This window comes from Cnephaeus nilssonii (assembly GCF_951640355.1).
Source record: "Cnephaeus nilssonii genome assembly, chromosome: 3".
Taxonomy (NCBI): domain Eukaryota; kingdom Metazoa; phylum Chordata; class Mammalia; order Chiroptera; family Vespertilionidae; genus Cnephaeus; species Cnephaeus nilssonii.
Window position 1 is genome coordinate 66,048,061 of NC_137074.1, and position 21,779 is coordinate 66,069,839.

Sequence of the window (21,779 nt, forward strand, 5' to 3'; positions counted from 1 at the left end):
GAGAAATACTTACTTTGTTCATCGGTTTGTTTCCTGAGTGCATTAACTTAGCTGTCAGTATTTTCTTGCATCTCGTTGAGTATTTTCAGAACAGCAATCTTGAAATATCTGTCATTTATATCACACAATTCCATGTGACCAGCCTGCTTACTGGTGGTTTTTCATTTTCTTTCTGGTCATGATTGTTACTGTGGTTCTTCATGGTATTTGCTGCCCTCCTTTGTTTTCACACTTATCTCTGAAGAGGTCTTTCTACTATGTTCCAGTGGATGGCTGAATCGCAAAGTTTTTACTTCTGTGGTCTCCCAGACTTGAGCCTCTCTGGCTGCCATAGGACAGTATATCCTGGCAGCGTGGGGGTGGGTTTGTTTTTCCCTCACCCTAATGGCAACCCCTGACCTCCCTAGGGTCCCTCCCTAAGCACCCCACCTAGGGATCAGTCACAGAGGGAAACAGCAATTCTACTGCAACAGTTCTTGGTTTATAGATAATATGCTCCTGGAGCCAATTCCAAGGGCAACAGAAGGCGAGCTTTGGGAGTCCAAGTAGCCACTGGGCTCTGTGATCACTTGTTTGCTATTGCCGCTTCAGTGAGCAACTCAAGACACTGTTCGCTCTGTTTGCTCACAGCTGGCAGCTTGCTGCTTGCTACTTGCCACTCATAGCTGGTCGCTGGCTGCTCGCTTGAGTGACTTAGACCCTATGCACTGTTGCAGCTCACGGCTTGCCCTGCTGGGCTGCCTCCCCGCACTCTCTGTTCCTCTAGGCTAAATGAAGTGCCTGCTACCTCTGACTTCCTCCCCTCTCTGGCCCAGCTGCGAGCTCCCAGCTGAGCTGTGAGATTCTGGCTGCAGGGCCACATCTAGGGGCCATCTGCACTTTCCTCCCTTCTCATCTCCCCATTTATTCCAGGATGCCCACCTAGTATTTCAGTGAGCCAGTCTCTCAGGCATGCATCTGTGTTGAGCACAGACTTCTTTGTTGAATTATAGATGGCTAACTTGTTAAAACGTCAGGGGGAGAGGAAAAGACGCACCATTACACTGCCATTCCTCTGATGTCACTCACCTAAATGTTTCCTTTGCTTCTTTCCTCTATACAACCCTTCTTCAACTTGAACAGTCTCTCTACGTCTACGACTTGCACAAACCTTCTGTGACTCTCCCAGTGCCTTTTAGTTTGTTTTCTTTTTAATTCATTCAGAAGTAATCAATTTTAGAACAATTTACTTTTAATTCTATATTACCGAAACCATACAATTTCTTTTTAACTTAATTCTAATTCTTAACTTTTAGAAACCTTATTTTTTTTAGTGACAAGTAAGTAACTAACATTCCTCAGATTGTTAAATATGTTTTATAACTTCCAGGAATAGGTTTGTCTTTTTTTTTTTATTATTGGTAAATACACTCACATTTTTAAATAGCATAACAGAATTGTTCCTTAAGTGTGCTTAAAAGTGAGTTGTTTAATTATCTGAAGTCCTTGAATGCTTTTAGAAGGTTGGAGACTAGGCCTCCATTTAAAAAGTACCACATACTTTCCTTTACAAGGTGGGGGAGTGCCCCCCCCCCCCCATCCCCTCCAGTCCTGCAGTTTCTGCAGCTGGCATATAGTTCCGGCCCTCTAGGAGGAGAATTTGGAGCATTTAAAAGTTTCACTTTTATAAATTTTCCTTTAACTACCATAGTCTTCTTCTTTATATTTTTAATTACCCAGAAGCTTAGACTGGGCAAGATGTCCCTCTCTAGTAAGGGAATGGGTCATACCAGATTTATAAGGAAGGCATGGCTAAAAGTGAGATTCCAAAGGCTGCAGCTGAGGGGTTGAGTAACATGGAAGCATTGAGGATGCCCATTCACCCCAGTGATCAAAGATGTTTTGGAAGGAAGAGGCCCTGGTGAATGAGTCAGAGCAAAGCATGCAGTCCCCATGTCTAAAAAAAAAAAAAAAAAAAAAAAAAGCAATGCGATTACCTATCACATCAAGGGTCACCCTTGGCTCCATCCCTCCTTGTTAGTGGGGAGCTGCCTCAGGCATAGGGGCTCTTCAGTTCAAGGCCATCGTGTGCGTGGGTTCCGGTCTGTGGACCCTGTGAACCTGAGGACAGTTCCTCTTCCAGTGGCCACACTTGTGGCAGAAGGAACACGGTTTTTGAGGAGGCCCCTTCCCAGGGCAATTTCTTTTCTAGTGTCCTTCTTTTCTGCAGGAATAACAGTGAACCTTTGATGTTTGTTATAGTCCGGAAGCTGGGTGCCCTTGAGGTGATATATGGCTTAAAATTGAGCCTTTTGTTTCTATCAGATAGCTTTTTTTTTTCTCTTCCTCTGCCCTGTCTTGGTTGTTAAAAATACAGAAAGTTATTTCTATCAGTTGCTCAGTGGAGATCTGGGTCCTAAGGCTAGTTTTGGTAACTTTTTCCTGATGTCTGCCCTATTTGTTGGATAAATGTATCCTTCAAGTACTCAACAGTAGGAAAGGAGGGATTAAAAAGTTATTGTTGCTCTTTGGGAAGGGGAGTGAGCTGAGAAGCAGGCTTGTTCTACCTTTGGGATGGGTTTTGTTTTGATTCTCTAGGGACAAAAGCCATCCTCTTGAGGAAGGTGTAAGAAAGGTGTCCTTTAAATCTTCTGACAATGTGACAATACACATTTTATAAGTTTTCCTTAAATCCTTATCTTGGTAAAGGGCTATAAACACTTGAACATAAGGCAATTCATGCCATTTGTTTTTATTTATGCAAAACAAATCAAATGGGAGAGGAGGGTTACAATCTAGAGATCCATTTACTAACTTCCTGGTCTACAAGTTAGTATTGGGGCCAATCTGTATCAGAAAAGAAAATTAATGTGTTTTTTTGTGTGTGTTTTTTAAAGTCTGAGGATCAAATTTGTCCCAATTCATTAGGTTGCATCCCAGAGTAGAATCTTGTGATATGGAATTTTGGTTTTCCATCTGAAAGAGAATAGAGGAGATCATAGGAGAGAATGGGTGTCCTAATTCTTCTACCTACACTAATAATAGACAAATATGTAAATTGACTGTACCTCTGCAACACCCACAGCCAATCAGGAGTGAGTATGCAAATTAATCTGACAAAGATGGCGAGCCTGTGGGCAGTGCACACGCACGCAGGCGCTGAGCAGCCAGGGATGGGGCGGGACGCCCACTGCATTGCCATGGCGACGTGACGGACATTCCTGGCCCACCCCCCACCACCACCACCACTCAGGGTCTACACGTGCAGGCACCGAGTGGCCAGGGGCTGGGTGGGACGCCCACCCGCCCTCCACATAGCTGGGGCGATGTGGTGGGCGTCCCCGGGACCCCAATCACTTCAAGCCTGTGGCCAGCACACACGTGCACTGGTGCCGAGCAACTGGGGACGCCACTGGAGTGTCCAGTCCTGTCAGCCTGGCCTGGGGGCGGCTGGAGTTCGCAGTCCTTTTGGTTTGTGCAGCCCCTTTGGTTTGACAGGAAGTGGAAACCAAGAGCATGGGGAGCACCAGGAATTCTGGGAATCGTAGTTCTGGTGGCAGACGCGTTGTGGGATCTCCTAGACAAGTGATGGCGAACCTATGACACACGTGTCAGCACTGACATGCATAACCATTTCTGATGACACGCGGCCGCTGAGGCGGCCGCATGCTGAGGATGAAACATTTGCGAAATAATGTTTTTTCCTCAAAGTGACACACTACCCGAGTTATGCTCAGTTTTTTGGCAAAGTTTGACACACCAAGCTCAAAAGGTTGCCCATCACTGTCCTAGACACTAGAGCAAAGTGAGCCTGGAGCAAGTTACTGTTGTGGGTGGGGGATGGAGGGAAAGCAAAGGTGAGAGCCATAAGCAAAGTCATAGTGTCGAGGAAAAATTAAAGGGAAGGTATCCTAAAACTTCCAGGAAATCTCCACCAATGGAGCAAAGAAAAAGAAAAGACCTCTATTATTCTGTGAGCACCAAACCAAACTGGGTTGGGATCTCAGACAATTTGCTCATATGATTGCAAAGACAGACAGAAACTCCCAGATTGGAGAGGGTGCAGGTCGGGCTGAGGGATCCTCCCCCCCATGCACGAATCTTTATGCACTGGGCCCCTAGTGTTATCATAGTCTTCTATGTTACCACCTCTTGGAGAAAGATATCCCTTCTCAGTCCTGGGTTTCCAGAATTAACTAGTCTTACTGTGTAACCTGCATTTCTGGCTTCAGTTACCCATGGACATGTCTACACTGTGCCTTGCGGTGGCCTTTACTAATGACAAGGATATCATAGGAATGGAATTAACCCCACTCAGGCAGGGGACTCATCTCTATGCCTGTGTTCTGATCCCCCTTTTGTCTCTGTTCTCATCTGACTTAAAACCTCTTTTGCCTCTTTCCCTGTGCTATGGAGGGATGGGGAGAGGAGATCTCATACCTTCTAGATGCACTTCTATTTTATTTAGGCGATAATGCCATCAGTTACTAAGCCATTTTTTCCTGCCAAAGGCCCTGTAGGAGTAAGAACTGTAGTATTTCTAATCTCACTAGTTGTTGTAAAGATGGGACCCTTCCAGGTTCTTGCAATATTTTCATTCCCTCAAAAAAAATTGCTATACAATATATCTGTCCACTGGCATGTCTTCAAATATGCCACTCCTGTGTACTTTTCCCCAACCCACCCTGTCTTGTGGGTCCTGAAGAGCCATGCATAACAGATACCTGAATAGCATGGGCACTCCTCCCTTTGTCTACATCTAATTAGGTAATTCACTGACATCCCCTAAATTTTAGTAAGGCTCATTTGGACAAAGTCAACATTTCCTGCTGTTCCTGTTAGCCTTTTCAAACAGCCTTAAGATCTTGGAACCAGGATGTCTTGTCTAAGCCTTTGTTTATATGACACCAGTTGCAGGTTGATAGTCTCTGGCTAATGCCTTTCCAGACAATGTTTTGTAAGGCAGTCTAAGGGAGGAACTTCCTGTGGGTTTTTGGATAATATCTCTGAAACATGAAGGGTTCCCAGTTAACTCTCTCCCTTGCCATCCCATAGACACAACCATTTCCCCACCTGCATGTCCTGCAAGGGGAATACAGATGCAGATAGAGCTGCCAGAATCCACGTGGGGCAGAGAGATGCAGCAGACTGACCACTGATGATTTAACTTATTTCTCTCCTGGCCATGCTCCAGAGGCAGGCAAGCTAAGGATTTTATGTAGTGGGTCAAAGGGTGCTGCTTGTAGGAGAGGTTTCAGGGCTCATCACTTCCCTAGCCATCACCTCCTTCTTACGTGCCTCAGTTTCTCTCCTGGATCTCTAAAACAACCAGAAGGGCTTGGAGCACTGTGCAACCAACCCTTATATGTGCTTTCCCGCTTTCCCCGGATGAGCCATTCAGTTAATTACAAGTCAAATGGGAGTCACTGTGAGGCATGTTTTAGGGTTCATTCAACCCAGACACCTCTGCAAGGCCCTGACTTGCTTAAGGACATTCAAGACTGGAACTGGAGGAAGGAATTTGCCTTCTTGATCTTCAGAGCTTGTGCCGGCCCGGGGGTGGGGGTGGGGGGGGGGAGTAGGCAAGCATCTATTTGGTTTTACTTTCAATTTTCTGTCTCCCCCCCTCCCCCTTGTCCCCTTCCTCCCCCCTCCTCGCACAGGCTTAGTATGTTTTCCTAATTTTTGCTATGCTGCACTCCCTAAACCCCAATGGCAAAACCGAAAAGAAACCCTCTGAAGGGACTGAATTCACTGTGATCTGTGGGAGGGAATCAAGGACAACCCCTCAGCGAAGAGTTAGTGGGCAGCAGTCCACCTCAGATCTCAATCATGCTCATCCATGTCATGGCACCAGTGCTAGAGGCACCTCTCACAGACACCAGACAGGTGTTATTGGACAGCCCCTTGAGTCAGAGGGAGAGTATTGTCCCCTCCTTGGTTCTTGTCTTCTTGTATGAATGAATCCAAATGAGTGACTCCAGATGATTGCATAGTAATAAGCCAATTTATTTTAAAAATTAAAGCAAGCAAATTTATTAAAGAAACAAACAAATCTAAACTGCATCTGCGATGGGGCTCAGATGGGCTTTCCCAACTAGTTTGGAAAAGCAATCCTGCAAGGGGAATACAGATGCAGATAGAGCTGCCAGAATCCATGTGGGGCAGAGAGATGCAGCAGACTGACCACCGAATTTAGAATCTGTGGACAGAAGGGTATATAAAGAAATCCTGGGTCCTTGGACCCCCATTAGAAGCATTGTCAGTTTGGGGAATAGCCTACAGCTGTTCAGGTGTTTGGCCAACAGGAGGCAATAACATGTAGATTTAAAATGCCCTGAGCTGTCTGGCAGCAAGCAATCCTATTCAGGTTTGGGGGAAGTGCCATTTAGCCATTCCAACAGGTAAACTGCATATGTTGAGCCCCCCAAGCTTCACCAACCTTTTGATGAAACTCTTGTAATTATTACATGTTGGAATTGGTTCCTGGCAACACAACTTAGGTCAAGATGCAATCTTTAGCCTGCCAGAGGTTTGGGCCATGTTACCATTAGTCAGGTCCAGGCTGCTGTCTTCTGCTGCTTCAAGGGGTTGCTAATTATCAAGAGAAAGACTAGGTCTCTGAGGTGTATAGACATACACACACACACACACACACAGAGAGAGAGAGAGAGAGAGAGAGAGAGAGAGAGAGAGAGAGAGAGGGAGAGAGAGAGAGAAGAGAGAAACATCAATGTGAAAGAGACACTTTGATAGATTGTTTTCTGCACATGCCCTGTGTGGACAAAAGGGGCCACATGCTGACCTGACAAGCTCAGGGAAGGCCTCCATGGCACTCTTGCAAACTCAAAGACCTAAAGTAATCACAAGGATGGTCTGAAATTAAACTTTAACTAAAACGGTTATGGTGGGTAGTTATGTCCTATGGTGGTATCTTCACTGACAAGGTCAGTCTATAACTTAACTGAGCCTATTGTCTTTTTGCATCTAAGATAACATACCTATGAAATGTCTGGGTAATTTGTAACTTCCCTTTGTCTGGATTCCTTGGGCCACAACCTAATGTGCCTGGGCGCCAGGACGGATACCACAAATTCCTTCATTGTTATTATCATGTTAATTGTTGGCTGTTAACTATCCTGTACCCACCTATGTGTCTATCATTTTATTTTTTATCCAATCCCAGAGATTCTCCCCCCCTCTCCCACTTTGCTTTTTCCCACCTCTCTAATCTACCACCAATGGATTTCATGTACCCACATACATCTCCTCTTTCATTGCAATGTATAAAAATAGATGAAAAACCACCATTCTCTGGAGCATTATCCCAATCTGTTGAGATTCTGCTTCCCCACAATTGTCAATAGTTTGGCTCAAACTCACAAAAATTCTTTACAGGTTTGATTGTTTTTATGTTAACACCTGACTGTAATAGGGATGGAACCTGCAACCCAAGTATGTGCCCTTGACCAAGATTCCAACCAGAGATCCTCCTGTGTGCAGTGGACATTCTAACCACTGAGAAACACTAGAGCTAGAATTTAAAACTAAATTTAATCAAAGTCACAAGAACCCTCAGCTTTAGTAGTAAAGGTATTGGGGATGGGGGCAAGAAGAAGAGAGGAAAAGATTTATCTGAAGAGAATCCACCCTCTTCTTTTCTACAGCCTTTTATTAGTCTTCATTATTTGAGACTTCTGGAATTCATTTTGTGTCTTTGGATCACAGTTTCTAAATTAAAGTCTCTTTTTCCTGTTTTAACGGAAACCTGAATTCAATGCCAATGGGCTTCTTTCAGTAAATGAACAAAAATATGCTTTGAGAAATTTCTCTTAATAAAAATTCTGGGTCAGTGTGAGAGCTAAACTTTAACAGGAAAAAACTACCCTTTATTGATATCAATAGCATTATTGTTCATTGGGTTTTACATGACTCTTTTGTAACATTTTCTCCAGGAAAGTAACTTAATGAATTAAATGAAGGAAATACACAATCATAATGAAGACACATCTTGGATACAAAGATAAAAATTTAATGTAGGAACCAAAGGACGATTTTAAAAATACTGTCTAAACATGAGGAAATACAGGAGAGAGAGAGAGAGAGAGAGAGAGAGAGAGAGAGAGAGAGAGAGAGAGAGAGAGAGAGAGGATGTGATCTTACACTAATCACATGTGCTTTCTCAACAACACTCTTGATATATAGGCATAAGAACGGATTGTGCTCCTGCCCTGGCTGGTGTGGTTCAGTTGGTTGGAGCTTCTTCCCAGTCACAGGTTTGATTCTTGTCAGGGCACATACCTGTGATGCAGGTTTGATTCCTATATCTAAACATTAAAAAAAAAAAAAGAGTGGATGGTGTTCCAAATATACATTTGTATTTTTTTGTGTAGATCTTGGTACAATGTTAAACAGTCACAAAGAATTTAACAGTCACAGAGAGTTCAACATCCCCCAGAAACCTTTGCTGCTGAACCATTTGCATCTCTAAAGTGAGTTCCCCTACACAACTGTAGGAAGTAGGGGGTGCTATTGACATTTAATGCGAAAAGGAAGTAGGTGCTGGTGTTGGGGAGAGAGAGTGAGAGAGAGAACTGAATCCTTTGTCTTAAGGGGTTTTATTACCTCTCTAAAGGCAGAGGTTTTAGGGGAGGTTCCAGGGAAAGATCTCAAAGGAATATTTATCAGCTTTCCAGTTGTTTCCTTTCAGGGTCATGGTGTCTACAGATTGGTCGGTGTCAGTGCAGGGGGTCGTTAGTCATCCTGATCTCAGCCATGGAGTCACCCTGCCTGGCCTGGAACCAAAGCACAACTGAAGCTTATCTCTAATTTGACCAAAACTCTGTCTCTGTTGTCAGCAGACCCAAGGCTTCATTCTTACGATAATTTGATGTGGTTCAGAATATCATTGTTCTGAGGGCTTAATGCTTGAAGGAGTGAGGTCTGTGAACAAAAGAAGCCACCTGCTAACCTGACAAGCTCAGGGGAGGCCTGTGTGGCAGTCTTGAAAACTCAGAGACCTAAAATAACCACAAAAGATGGTCTGAAAATTAAATATTTAACTACAAACAGGTTATAGTGGGCAGTCATTCCTAAGCTGATATTTTCCCTGACAAAGATCAACTTAGATCTTTCCTGAGCCCAATTGCCTTTTTTGCCTCTAAGATAACATATCTGTGAGATGTCTGGGTAACTTGTAACTTCCTCTTTTGCTGGAGCCCCTGGGGCACAACCAAATGTGGTGGGCGCCAGGACAGATGCCTCAAATTCCTTCATTATCATGTTAATTGTTCCTGTACCCACCTAAGTATGTGTCCATCATTTTACTTTTTATCCAATCCCAGGGGTTTCCCACCGTTTGACTTTATCCCACCTCCTTAATCCATCACCAATGAATTTCATGTAGCCTACCTATGTCCCTCCTTTGATGGCAATGTATAAATACAGATGTAACCCGCCATTCTTTGGAGCATTATCTCAATTCATTGAGGTTCTGCTTCCTGGCATATGTCGACAGTTTGGCTCAAATAAACTCACTAAAATTCTTTACAGGTTTCAATGGCTTTTTTCGTTAACAGGTCATACAGGGCTTGTGTGGAGTCATATTAGGCTATTCTCTATTCCCCTTGTTCGTTCCTTCTCTAAAATGGTTTACCACATGACTAGCAACATGCCATGGAAGGAAAGGTCAGGGGATTATCCAACCCACATAACCATCCATGTGAAAGGTCAGGGACCAGCAATATGCTAGGGGAGGAAAGGTCACCTTGAGGGCAGGGTTCCACCTACAATTATCTGTTGCTAGGCACCTGGGGCTTTCTGACCTGGTGACCTGTACCTGATCTACTGTCCCTATTCTATTCACACCTGTCTAACTGCCTACTATAATACCAGGTGGGTGTGGGTGACTGATCAGAGCAAAGGTGCAACATTTAAAAGTAGACATTCTGTCTTGGGTAAGCAGAATAAAATTTGTATTTACTGATACTTATTGATTAAAAATGTTTCATAATGCATATATAATTAAGTAAAACAAAATATTATTATAGAGATGATAAAAAGGGAAAAGCACATATGAGATATTATTTTACCTTCATTATTAAAACGCATAGTGTTTTATTTGTTTATTATCTCCCTGTGTGTATCCTCTCAATCTTATGCTAAGATTTAATTGATTAGCCCTTTAGGAAAGGTTGTTCTGAGAATTTACCTCCAGGCTTTGCCCAATTTTACTCTTTTTTTTTCCTTCAGAAAATATTATCATACCTGACATGGCAATTTCTATCTCCTCAGGTCCCTCTTTCTTTATGCCTGGCCAATCAGAACTTTTCAGTTACTGCTTCTCATCTGTGCATGGAAGGACTGCCCCCTCCACTCTTCTCTTTCTCTAGAAAACTCTTATTTTAATCCTATTTATTCCTTCAAGAGTAAAAAACTTAAAACAAGTATAATGAGATATGTAACAATCACAGACATATATCTAATTAACAAACCTGATAAAATATATATGTACATTGCTCTGAATAGTCACCATACTCACCGGGTGTGTGTGTGTGTGTGTGTGTGTGTGTGTGTAGAGAGAGAGAGAGATTGGTTGCCTCCTGAATGCGCCCCAATTGGGACTGGGGATTAAGCCTCCAACCTAGGTATATACCCTTAAATAGGAATCAAACCCTCGACCCTTTGGTACATTGGCAGCCACTCTAACCACTGAGTACACTGGCCAGGACTGGATTAATTTTCAAAATTACTTTCTAGAGTATTGGTTCTCGTGTCATTAAAGATTCCCATCGGGAAATGCAAACTTTCCTTTTCTTTCTCAATACAAACACCACATTTAATTTGCAAATTGTCACCCTTTGTGATTCATTATTCGTGCCCTACAACTTGAGTGACTTTAGCAAGGGCCTCCTCAAGAGAGTTGTTATTAAACTTCTAGGAACCAAAACTTCTCATGAAATACTAAAGCGTACTTGAAAATACCTTAACTGCTTAATTGATAACATTAATTTTCCTACTTTGGTTTCCTCTTTTTTTTTTTTTTGTGTCGTTGTTATACCTTTTACAGTATGTATTTTTCTTGGTAGATTTTTGCAATTTCCCTACCATGTTACTATTAATGAAATCAAACAACATTTCTAATTACTCAAATAATAGCCTGAATCAATATAATTATAAAAAAAGTTACTTGCCTCACTTGTATACAACCCTCAGTATTGCTATTAAAGGTTAATTACTTAGAGTGACAAGAGTAAGCATATGTGTGGTGTTTTTATTTTTTTTAGTAGAATTATGATCATATTTTCTTAGAGTTCAAGAACTCCAAAAGATGAATTCTTTTTATGTGAAATAAAGTAATTTTTAATTTGGAAGTGTTGTGGGGTCGAACCCTGGAGTCAAAAATAAGACCACCGGAGGCTGCTGATTGATTAAAAAAAGCAGGCAAGGATTTATTGAGCTGGCCAGGACGGCCGCGAGAGCACCACACGCAGGTGGAGTCCACCCTCACGACCGCGCTGTCCCAGGTGTAGGCAGTCCTTTTAAAGGTCCAAACCACAAAAATTTTCCTTTGTTCTAAATTCTAAAGGCTGGGAACAGCCTGCAGGGGGGTTCCCAGCCCCTGCTGGACATTATTGGAATGTGGCCCTATCTTGGGAAAGCAGGTTTTTACAGAAGCAGACCCAAGCGGAGTCAGTAATCTCTAAAGGTTATCTACAGTTTATACTCCAGGAGCTACTGAGTCAGTGGGAATCAATCTCCTGTAGTACTGGTCCACAGGCACAGGAAAATTACCTCTGTGAGTCTCCAGGTCTCAGTCTGGAAGCTGAGGTAACCACCCTATTGTCCAAGCAAGCAAGTGTGTACAGAAGCCAGAATAGCAGGGTTAAAAGCAAGGTGGGTAAATTTGGGTTTTGAATAAAATAAATGTGATATCTTTTGCAAATTTGAGATAATAATTCTCACTATATTTTTAATTATACCTAGAAGGGTAACCAATTGAACACACTTCAGATAAGAAAACAAGTAAGGCCATCTTATTTTATTATTAAAATCAAGACCAAATTAAGCCTTTTTATTGAATCACACTTCATAATCCTAAATTTCTTTCCTCCCTTTTAGTCACCTTCTTCATAGGAATCCCAAGTGCCCAGACAGTTCACACATATTCAGTATATTCACAGTAAGGAAGCACCTCATCTTGAAGTTATGTTACCTAATAGAAAGAGTTCATCTATCTGATATATTAACAGAGCCAAAGTTAACAGGCTAGAAAGAAAATATGACTTTTTAGTCCAAAAGAAGTGTGCGTATTAAAAAGAGACCTCCAGCAGTACAGAAATGAACAGCATTTTGGAGTTACGCCCAGTCATGTGAACTCTCTGGGCAGTCAAACTAAACACCAAGAATTGCAGTAGAGAAATATTGACTATTTTACTGTAAATGTCACCATTCAAGATAATGGGAAGTTAATGCTCAAAAGCCTGAACTCCCATTGGTGTAGAGGAGAGCTCAGAGATGCAATACATCTCCATCAGTAAACGCGTCTGGGAAATGGCCTCTTTGTTTGACCCTCTGTGACTGTTTAAATTTCTGTAGCCTCAGGCTTGACTGACTACCTAGATAGGTGGAATGCTGCCCAAAGATAAATGTCATACCCCCAAGAAGGAGGTTAATAAATGTATGTTGGTAGAGTGTGGATAACTACCTGATATTATGTGATAACTTAGAAGTGAATTGTTCTTTCTGATGGTCTACATGACTACTCACTATATGCTTTTACTATTAACCCCCTATAAAAAAGAGACCCCGTCCTGGAGGGGGGAGCAGGGGTGGGAGGGGGAAGGGGAGATCTTTTCCCGGCTGGCCACCACTGAGAGCAAGCAGCTGCTTTAACCCATGCATGTAAGTTTCCCCTATTAAAGTTCTTATGAATTTGAATAAGGCTATGTGTCAGTTCTTTGGAATCAATCCTGAATTTACCATTAGACTTTTGGGACTTTCCCAATCTGTAACAATAGGTTACAGATTGATTATATAGGGCAAAATCATAAGACACCATGGATTAAGAATCAGGCTTGTGCTGGAAGCTGATTGGTTGGAGGTGACGTCAGGCTAATAAAGCATTTCTTCAGGTCTTGAGGGCAGCTCTGAAATCTGTTCCTCCGTCCCTCAGTTTGATTTCATCAAAAAGTGTCGTGGCGTGTTTCTGCCTCAGGGCTCGGAGCTGAATTATAGCTTAGATGAAGAAGTTCTCTTTAGCCCCTTGACCATTAGTCAGATCTAGACTACTGTCTTCTGCTGCCTTGGGGGTTGCTTATTATCTGAGGGAAAGGCTAAGTCTCTGAGGGGGTGGGGTGGAGAGAAAGAAAGAGAGGATTTCTAAAGCTAGGATTTAAAACTAAATTTAATCAATTATTAAGGACTCTTGGTTTCAGCTGGGGTACACTGCCTCTATAAATTCACTCTTCTTCATAGGAATCCCAAGTGCCCAGACAGTTCACACATATTCAGTATATTCACAGTAAGGAAGCACCTCATCTTGAAGTTATGTCACCTAACAGGAAGAGTTAATCTATCTGATATATTAACAGAGCCAAACGACACTTTGTGGCCTAAAATGAAAACCATTTCCCAACAAATTCTCCCCTCCCTGATGCTGCCCCATGTACAGGAGATTGGTCCTGTTTTCCTCCTGACACTGATGCTTATCTGGGAAATCTTGAGACAAAGCTTCTCTGAGTCTGAAGAGGACTGGGCGTTGCTTTCATCGTTACCCCTCAAGCAGTTTGTATTCATTCATTTCCCAGTGTCAGCCCTAATGCCAAGACCTTCCTGAAGAAGTGGGAGGCTCAGCTTTCTGCTCCCACAGAGCCAGACAGTTGCATTCATTGTTTCTTGCCAACTTGTTTGTCCTCCAGTGGTTTCTCAAAATATAGGGTGGATATAGTAACAATAACCTGCCCTGCTGGGATGACTTTTGCATGACAAAATGGGACTGATACTAAGGGACTTGTCTTATTCAAAATAACAGTGTCTACTAAAAACATGCTAGGTTCTGCCTTCCTAGTCATCCTTCCATTACACTGTATGTAAAAATTTTCCATACATGTTTTTATTTGTTGGGTAAATGTGTCATTTTTTTTTTTGAGTCTCTCATTGATATAAGCTTAACTATTCATACCACAGACTAAAAAAATAAGGCACTATAATAATAAATAAACTTAAATCAGACTAGTTGACTTGATAATAAATTCCTCAACTTATGGGCCATTAGTTCAGGAGGTACATCTTTGTAAGTGTCAGCTCAAGGAAAAACAAATCTATGATGTCAGAGTGACATCCATGGACACATTATTTTCCAGTGCAGCCCTTTATTCTGCTCATAATGACAACTGTATGCACTCAAGTAAATCTTGCATCACCCGAAACTTTTATAACATAGAGCTATTATGGGTTTATGAGAGTACAAATAATACCAGACTACAGGTGCAAAAGCTAAATGAAGAGTCTGTCTAGCATTGTCTGGCATGAAAGAATCACTTATTCTCCATTGGACTCCAAGATATTTGCTGGGATTTACTAAGGTAAATTTCCTTTCTCAGGTTTTAATGAGCTTGGGAGACTGAGAAGAAATAGAAGGGAGGAAAGGAAAAAACTAACATTATGCTTTCTCATTTAATCCTGAAAACAATACAAAAAATTATTCACAAAAGAAGACAGGTGGGCTTGAAAAAGGGATAATCTGTAATAATGTAGTTAGTACGTTGCAGATCTTCTCTTTGCACTGAGGCATGACTCCAAAATGCTGTTCATTTCTGTACTGCTGGAGGTCTCTTTTAATACACACACTTTTTTTGGACTAAAAAGTCATATTTTCTTTCTAGCCTGAGTCATTTCACAAATACTTACAATGAACACCATCAGAGCTAAAATACTAATAAATATTTAAATGTTTTTTTACATACATTGCCTCTTTTACATATCTCAACAGCAGTGTGAGGTAAATATTCTCATATCGTCAGGTTAAGAGAGGTAACTGTCTTGTGGGAGATGACAGTGATGGTTAATGTGAAGTAGGGTATTCTGGCTGCAAGTCCAGAATAGCTGCATTATTCTGTTATGTTCAGAGTGTTTTGTTGCGGAAACATCTGTAGCTTCCTTCCTGGGGGCAGAGCATGAGGGTAAGAGCTACAGGGCGTGCAAATGCTTTCATAGTGATCTTTGAGAGTGGTTTCCCTCCACTAGCAACTTCAACAGTTGTTCCTCCCCTATTTCCTTCCTATTCTCCAGGAGGGTCTAAAAGTGGTTTATATGCACTGTGGAAAGTATTTGAGCTTTCTTGTCCTGGAGATAAGCAACTCCTCTCCCTTCCTTGTGGCCTCATTCAAGGAGAGGTTCAAGCACAATCAAACTGTTTGCAGCGTGGATGCAGAAACCTGGCTGGGATCTGGAGAGCCTGTGTTGCGAAAACCAGTCCCTCTGGCTGCCATCATTGCCAAATTGGGGAAGGCTCTCTGTCAACTCACACACTTATATGGGAACTCTTGCTCTGATAACTTTTCTCTCAATTTTCTTGCTAAATATCCATATCCAAATTCTTTTTCTTAGCAAGTAAAGACCTAAGGGCTTTGCTCTTGGCTGGGGTTCTGGCAGAGTTTAATGTGAAGCTTCAAGAAAGAATAGATTGTAGGGCAAAGGGGAAACAGAAAGCAAAATCTTGGGGAAAAGTGAAGTTGAGAACCAAGTAGTCCAAATAAAGAATTTATTCAAAGGGGTTCAAGGGTGAGTCACAGGAGAACACTGGCTCCAAGGCCCAGAGGCCAGGGCCCAGGTGAGGAGAATGGCTAGGGCTAGCCTAGAAATACCTGTACAGACAGAGCATGGGGAGTGTTACCAAAGCACCCTCGGTAGAGACAAGAGCCTTTTTATTAAGTCAAGTGGCACCATCTTTGTTCCAATTGTTTTAGTCTTCACTTGAGAATCTCCATTCTCCATTCCAAGTGGAATGGAGATTCTCAAGAGCTTCAAGCCAAGCTGCATACTCCACTAGAAACTTGGAAAAATTTCAACTGGATTAAGTCAAAGAACATTTTGGGACATTTGAGTAACACCAACAAGACTTGAAAATGTTAATTTTTGCCAGCCACAAACTAATTTCCCAGTGCTACAGGGGCAATGCCCTACCTTCCTACCCATTCTGTTTTCTAATACTTAATGCTTGAGTTCAAGTTTGACATAGATCCTACCCTATTCTTATTAAATCATTTATTTTAATTTACCTCCCTTGACCCCTGTAGGCATCTGAGACTACAGCTCTCACTCTAGAGGCATAAACAAACTTTGTTCCCATTCCTTTCCTTTTCACTTGGGAATCTCAATTCTAGTACCCCAAAACTTCAATCACTCACAGAGTAATTCCTTTCTTTTTTCCAAGATTCCTGGGGAACCTACTTTATTCTTGGAACCCTTAGCAAGTTTCTAAATCAGTGAATGATTAAACAACTCCACAGACATTAAATGACAGGACATAAGTTACCTCAAGAAACAGTACATGGTTAATTTCCAAATGTGCATGAAAAAAGTATAAGTTAAGAGATCAAGGTTAGGAATCATTGATCTATATATCTATATACACACACACACACACACACACACACACACACACACACTCGTGGCCTGGTGCACAAAATTTGTGCATGGGGGGGGGAGGTGTTCCTCAGCCTGGCCTGCACCCTCTCCAATCTGGGACCCCTCGAAGGATGTCCTACTGCCAGTTTACAGGGATCGGGCTTAAACCGGCAGTCAGACATCCCTCTCGAAATCCGGGACTGCTGACTCCTAACTGCTCACCTGTCTGCCTGCCTGCCCCTAACCACTCTGTCTGCCAGCCTGCTCGCCCCCAACTGCCCCCCACCACCGGCCTGCTCGCCCCCAAATGCCCTCCTTGGTAGCCTGATCATCCCAACTGCCCCCCGTGCCAGTGTGCTTGCCCCCAACTGCCCCCATGCTGGCCTGCTCACTCCAAATTGCCCCCCACCCTGCTGTCTTGATCACCTCCAACTGAACCCCACTGATGGCCTGCTTGCCCCCAACTGGCCCTCCTGCTGATCTGCTTACCCCCAATGGCCCCACCCCCCAACAGCCTGATCACCCACAACTTCCCTCCCCTCTTGGCCTCTAACCGCCTCTACCTCGGCCCCGCCACCATGGCTTTGTCCAGAAGAACATCCGAAGGTCTCCTGGCAGGTCTCCCAGTCTAATTAGCATATTACCCTTTTATTAGTATAGATAGAGGCCTGGTGCATGGGTGGGGGCCGGCTGGTTTGCCTTGAAGGGTGTCCTGGATCAGGGTGGGGGTTCCCTTGGGGAGTGGGGCGGCCTGGGCAAGGGGCCTGTGGTGGTTTGCAGGCGGGCCACAGCCTGATGGGGTGAGAGTCCCTGCTTGGGGGGCGTGGCCAGCCTGGGTGAGGGGCTGATGGCTGTTTGCAGGCTGGCCATGCCCCCCAGTGATTCAAGCTCCCATCCCCTCCTTTTTTTCTTTTTCTTTTTCAGCACCTCCTTGAGTGGAGGCCAGGACTGGCTGGAAGCAAGTATCTGGGATTTATTTATCTTCTATAATTGAAACTTTGTAGCCTTGAGTGGAGGCTAGGGCAGGCCAGGGTGGGTGGGAAGCTTGGCTTCCTCCATCGCCCGGGGCAACCCAAGCCTCCTGCTCGCTCCGGCTCCATGGCCGCCACCATCTTAGTTGGGTTAATTTGCATACTCGCTCTGATTGACTGGTGGGCGTAGCAGAGGTACAGTCAATTTGCATATTTCTCTTTTATTATATAGGGTATATATATATGTGTATATGCCCCGGCCAGCGGGGTCTTCTAACGGGGGTACCGAGGCGGCGTACCTAAGAGAATGAGAGACAGACAAGGGACGCAAAGAATGGAGGCAAGACAAACGGGTTTCTGATCAAGCCTCGAAATTTTATTCTTACAGTGTTCCTTATATGTGGTTTCTAGAAGGGGAGATGCCTAGGAGGGGTGGGGGCTGAACGGGTCATGTGGACTTAGATAATCGGCTAAAGTCGTAAAGGGTGCTGACTATAGATAAAGGGTGTGGCGGTTGAAGGGCGGCTACAGAAGGAATGCTTTGTCCTCAGGCAAGAGGAAGTGGGCCTAGTTTCCGTGAGTTTCTGTTTCAGTAACTTACTGAAGTAAGGTCAGAGTTAATCCTTTGACCAACTCTTGGCTCCTGACATGTATATATATATATATATATATATATATATATATATATATATATATATAGAGAGAGAGAGAGAGAGAGAGAGAGAGAGAGAGAGAGGTTGTTTTGTATTTTTTTCCCTTTTATAACTTTGGAAAATCTAAAATCACTTTGGGGGTAAGAGTCTATTATGTAATACTTGACTTGCTTATGTAAGCACTTGGGTTTGATATACTTGAAAAGATATATACAGAGGGAAGGAGTCCCCTCACCCTCATCTCCTTATGTTCCTTTGTAGATGTTAGAAAACATAGAAACCCAAAGCCAAGAGGAAACCATCTGAATTTTTCTCCTTTATCTGTAGGTCTTTACATGTCCAACTACCAGTCAAGGGAAACATAAAGACTATGCCTGGGGAACTTCCCCAGGGAATTGCCTTTGAGGGATGGGAAAGATTTACATAGATGGAGTAGAAGAGGAGGGACAGTTCATCCTAGTGACAAAGTGTGCATCAAGCACAATCACAGCAACGTCAAAGGTTGTCGCAGATACTTTTGAGCCACCACGGGCAGAAGTGCAACCTTGAGGCGGACCTTACTTTCCCTTTCAACGTGCTCCAAACTAGCTGAGAAGTGTGATATATTTTTCATTTTGATAAAGCTGCCTCAAATTAAAACATTTATCAATTTACTTAACAAATAGTTATAGAGTGCTTTCCCTCTTGAGACAAATATACAGTATATGTTTTCAACAAAGATGCCATTTGCACATAACTGTAATTGACATATTTTATGAGCCAAAAATTTGAATACAGAACTGCCCTTGAAAATCTAAGGTAGATGGTTATGGTAAGTATAACAGGTATATAAGTTCAGGCAAAAACAAGAAGGATTCATTTACCTCAGCGAGAAACAAAGGTGCGGAAGATTCCCCCAGTGGAGGGATTGAAAGAACCTAAGACTGAATATGTGGTGCAAGAAATAAATTATAGGAATCATCTCACTTCAAATTAAGGACACCAGCATAGAATGCTGAGTAAAACACAAGCACCTGTCAAACAAAGAAGCTCAATATACACTGAGTGGCCAGATTATTATGATCTCTGAACGCATAATAATTTGGACACTCAGTGTATATCCTATATAATAAAAGGCTAATATGCAACTTGTCTCCTTGACCAGGAGTTCGACCAGCAGGCGGTCTGGCCAACCGCCCATGTCCCCTTCCCCTGACCAGGCTGGCCGGACCCCACCCATGCACGAATTCATGCACCAGGCCTCTAACACTGAGTGGCCAGATTATTATGTGTTCAGAGATCATAATAATCTGGCCACTCAGTGTATGTTTACTGAATGGATTAATAAATGATTCAAAGTCATATTGATACATATTCTGGTTTGGCAGTCAACATAATATTTTTAGCACAATAAATAGGCATCTGGTTCCTGAATAGAATTTGATTATTTCCAAAAGGTATATAAAAAAACAAAACAAAACAAAACAAAACCTCTAACAATTTAGAAAAAGAAATTAATACTAAGATTGACCTCCTAAGAGTTTAAACAATGTTGGTAGTTGACAATAATCTATTTCTTAAACTTTGTGGGGGTGCACTGTATGTTTATTATTTTATTTTTATTCCTTATAAAGCCTTTCTTAATAAATTAGCTTAAGTAAATGCAAGTAAATTTTATGAACTGAAAAACGAACAAACAAGGCCTTGGCTGGGTAACTCAATTAGAGCATCGTCCTGCTATGCCAACGTTGGGGGTTGGACCTCCAGTCTAATGAATGTATAAATAGGTAGAACAACAACTTGTTTCTCTCTCTCTCTTGCTCTCTCTCTCAAATAAATAAATTCATAAAAATGTAAAGAAAAAAACTCATTATTTTTTTCCTTGGCAATCTATAGGTCAGAGGAGAAATTGAAGCTGAATTTGAAGCTGAAGAAGAGTGAGCAGATAAACCTCTGGAAACCCCCTTTTGTGGAAGGTCTGGGGGTATTATGGAATCCAATAGAGGCCCAGCGCACGAATTCGTGCATGGGTGGGGTCCACTGGCCCAACCCAATGGGGGCCATCAGCAAACCTGGCAGGGGGGAGGGGCTGAAGGCCGTTGGTGTATGTCCCACCCATCCCCCAAGACCAGGCACTGTGCAGGCGCCTCCAGAGCACCAGCACAGCGAGTTCTTTCACATACTTCCTCAGTCTCCGTGAGCTTCAGGGCTGCAGGAGGTGCAGTGCTTCCTGGGAGTTGTAGTGTGCTACCTCCACAAAGGGCCCTCCAGTAGACTTGGCTCTAGGTTTCCGAGAACTATGCCTCCCAGCGTACCCCAGGGCACCAGGCATTTGCCCAGGTCGGCCTTATCCATCAGTGCAGAGTGGAGGACCTGGGAAGCCGGCTGCAGCGGGAGAAGAGAATGCGCTTGCATGCTGAGCTAGCCTGTCCTGTTCATCCCAATCATTGTAAACAGGTGGAGGCAGGGCAGGGTGAGAATGGGGCACCCAACACTGGCCAGGGGCGCAGCGAGGAGGCCTTGGTGGCTGCAGTGGCAGCGTGAGCATGAGGAGGCGGTGGCTGCAGCACGGGTGGGTGGTCAGGCAGAGGCAGGCACAGGTTAGTGAGGGGCGGCCGTGGCGTGCAGGGGTCGCGGTGCGCTCCCCTCCTGTGCCCAGGGAGCCTTCTCCGCACCCGCCTTGCAGTAACATCTGTCAGGCAGCCTGCAGGGCTGAGCTGGGGGTAGGGGCGTGGCTGCCCACAGTGGTTCTTCCAGGCAGGCTTTTCCTCAGTTCTAGCCCCCTTTGCTGTGTGCTCCTCCCACTTCCCGGCTGGGCCTCCCTCGTGGCAGCCGCATTTGTAATTTGGTGCTCTCAAGATCTGGAGGAGCACAGCTAGGAACCGAGCCCCTGCCCCCAGGGGCTCCAAGCCTCAGGGCAGCTCTTGGGCACCTCAGAATGGGAGAGAGGGGTGAAAGGGGCTGATGGGGGTTGGGGATGGCCAGGGGGAGGGGCCTCAGAAGTTTGGAGGTGGGGGGGCGGGGGGGGGGGGGGGGGGCGGGGAAATCTGGCCTGATCAGGCTGGTTGGCCGCTGCAGTGCGCATCATAGCAACCAGTCACTCCCATCCTTCTGGTCATTCTGCCATTTGGTTGCTGGGCTTTTATATATAGAGATTCTGCTGGCATTGGGGAGCATTGTACAAACCAGCTCATTTCTCTGCCTTTATATCTATAATTAAGTTTTGTAAAAAGTCTGAACATATGATAATATACAGTTTTAGAATGCCCTTGGGACTCAAGACACTAATATAACTGGATGGAAATGTTATGGAGTCATTGTAACCTGGCTTATATCTGCAATTGAATTCAGTACTGGGAAGCAAAGTACTACACTTTGATCCCTTCTCAACGTTTAAACCGGCTACTAGTAAATTGGGTCTAAATTCCATGTCAGCGTGTCTTATAGTTTCATCAGAATTTGACTGAGTTAGCTACAGTTCATTAATCTGCTGGCACCTTCTTGGGGGCAGCAGGGTGTTGAGGAAGAAAGTATTGTCATCTAAGGAAGTAAATACTACTCCAGACCT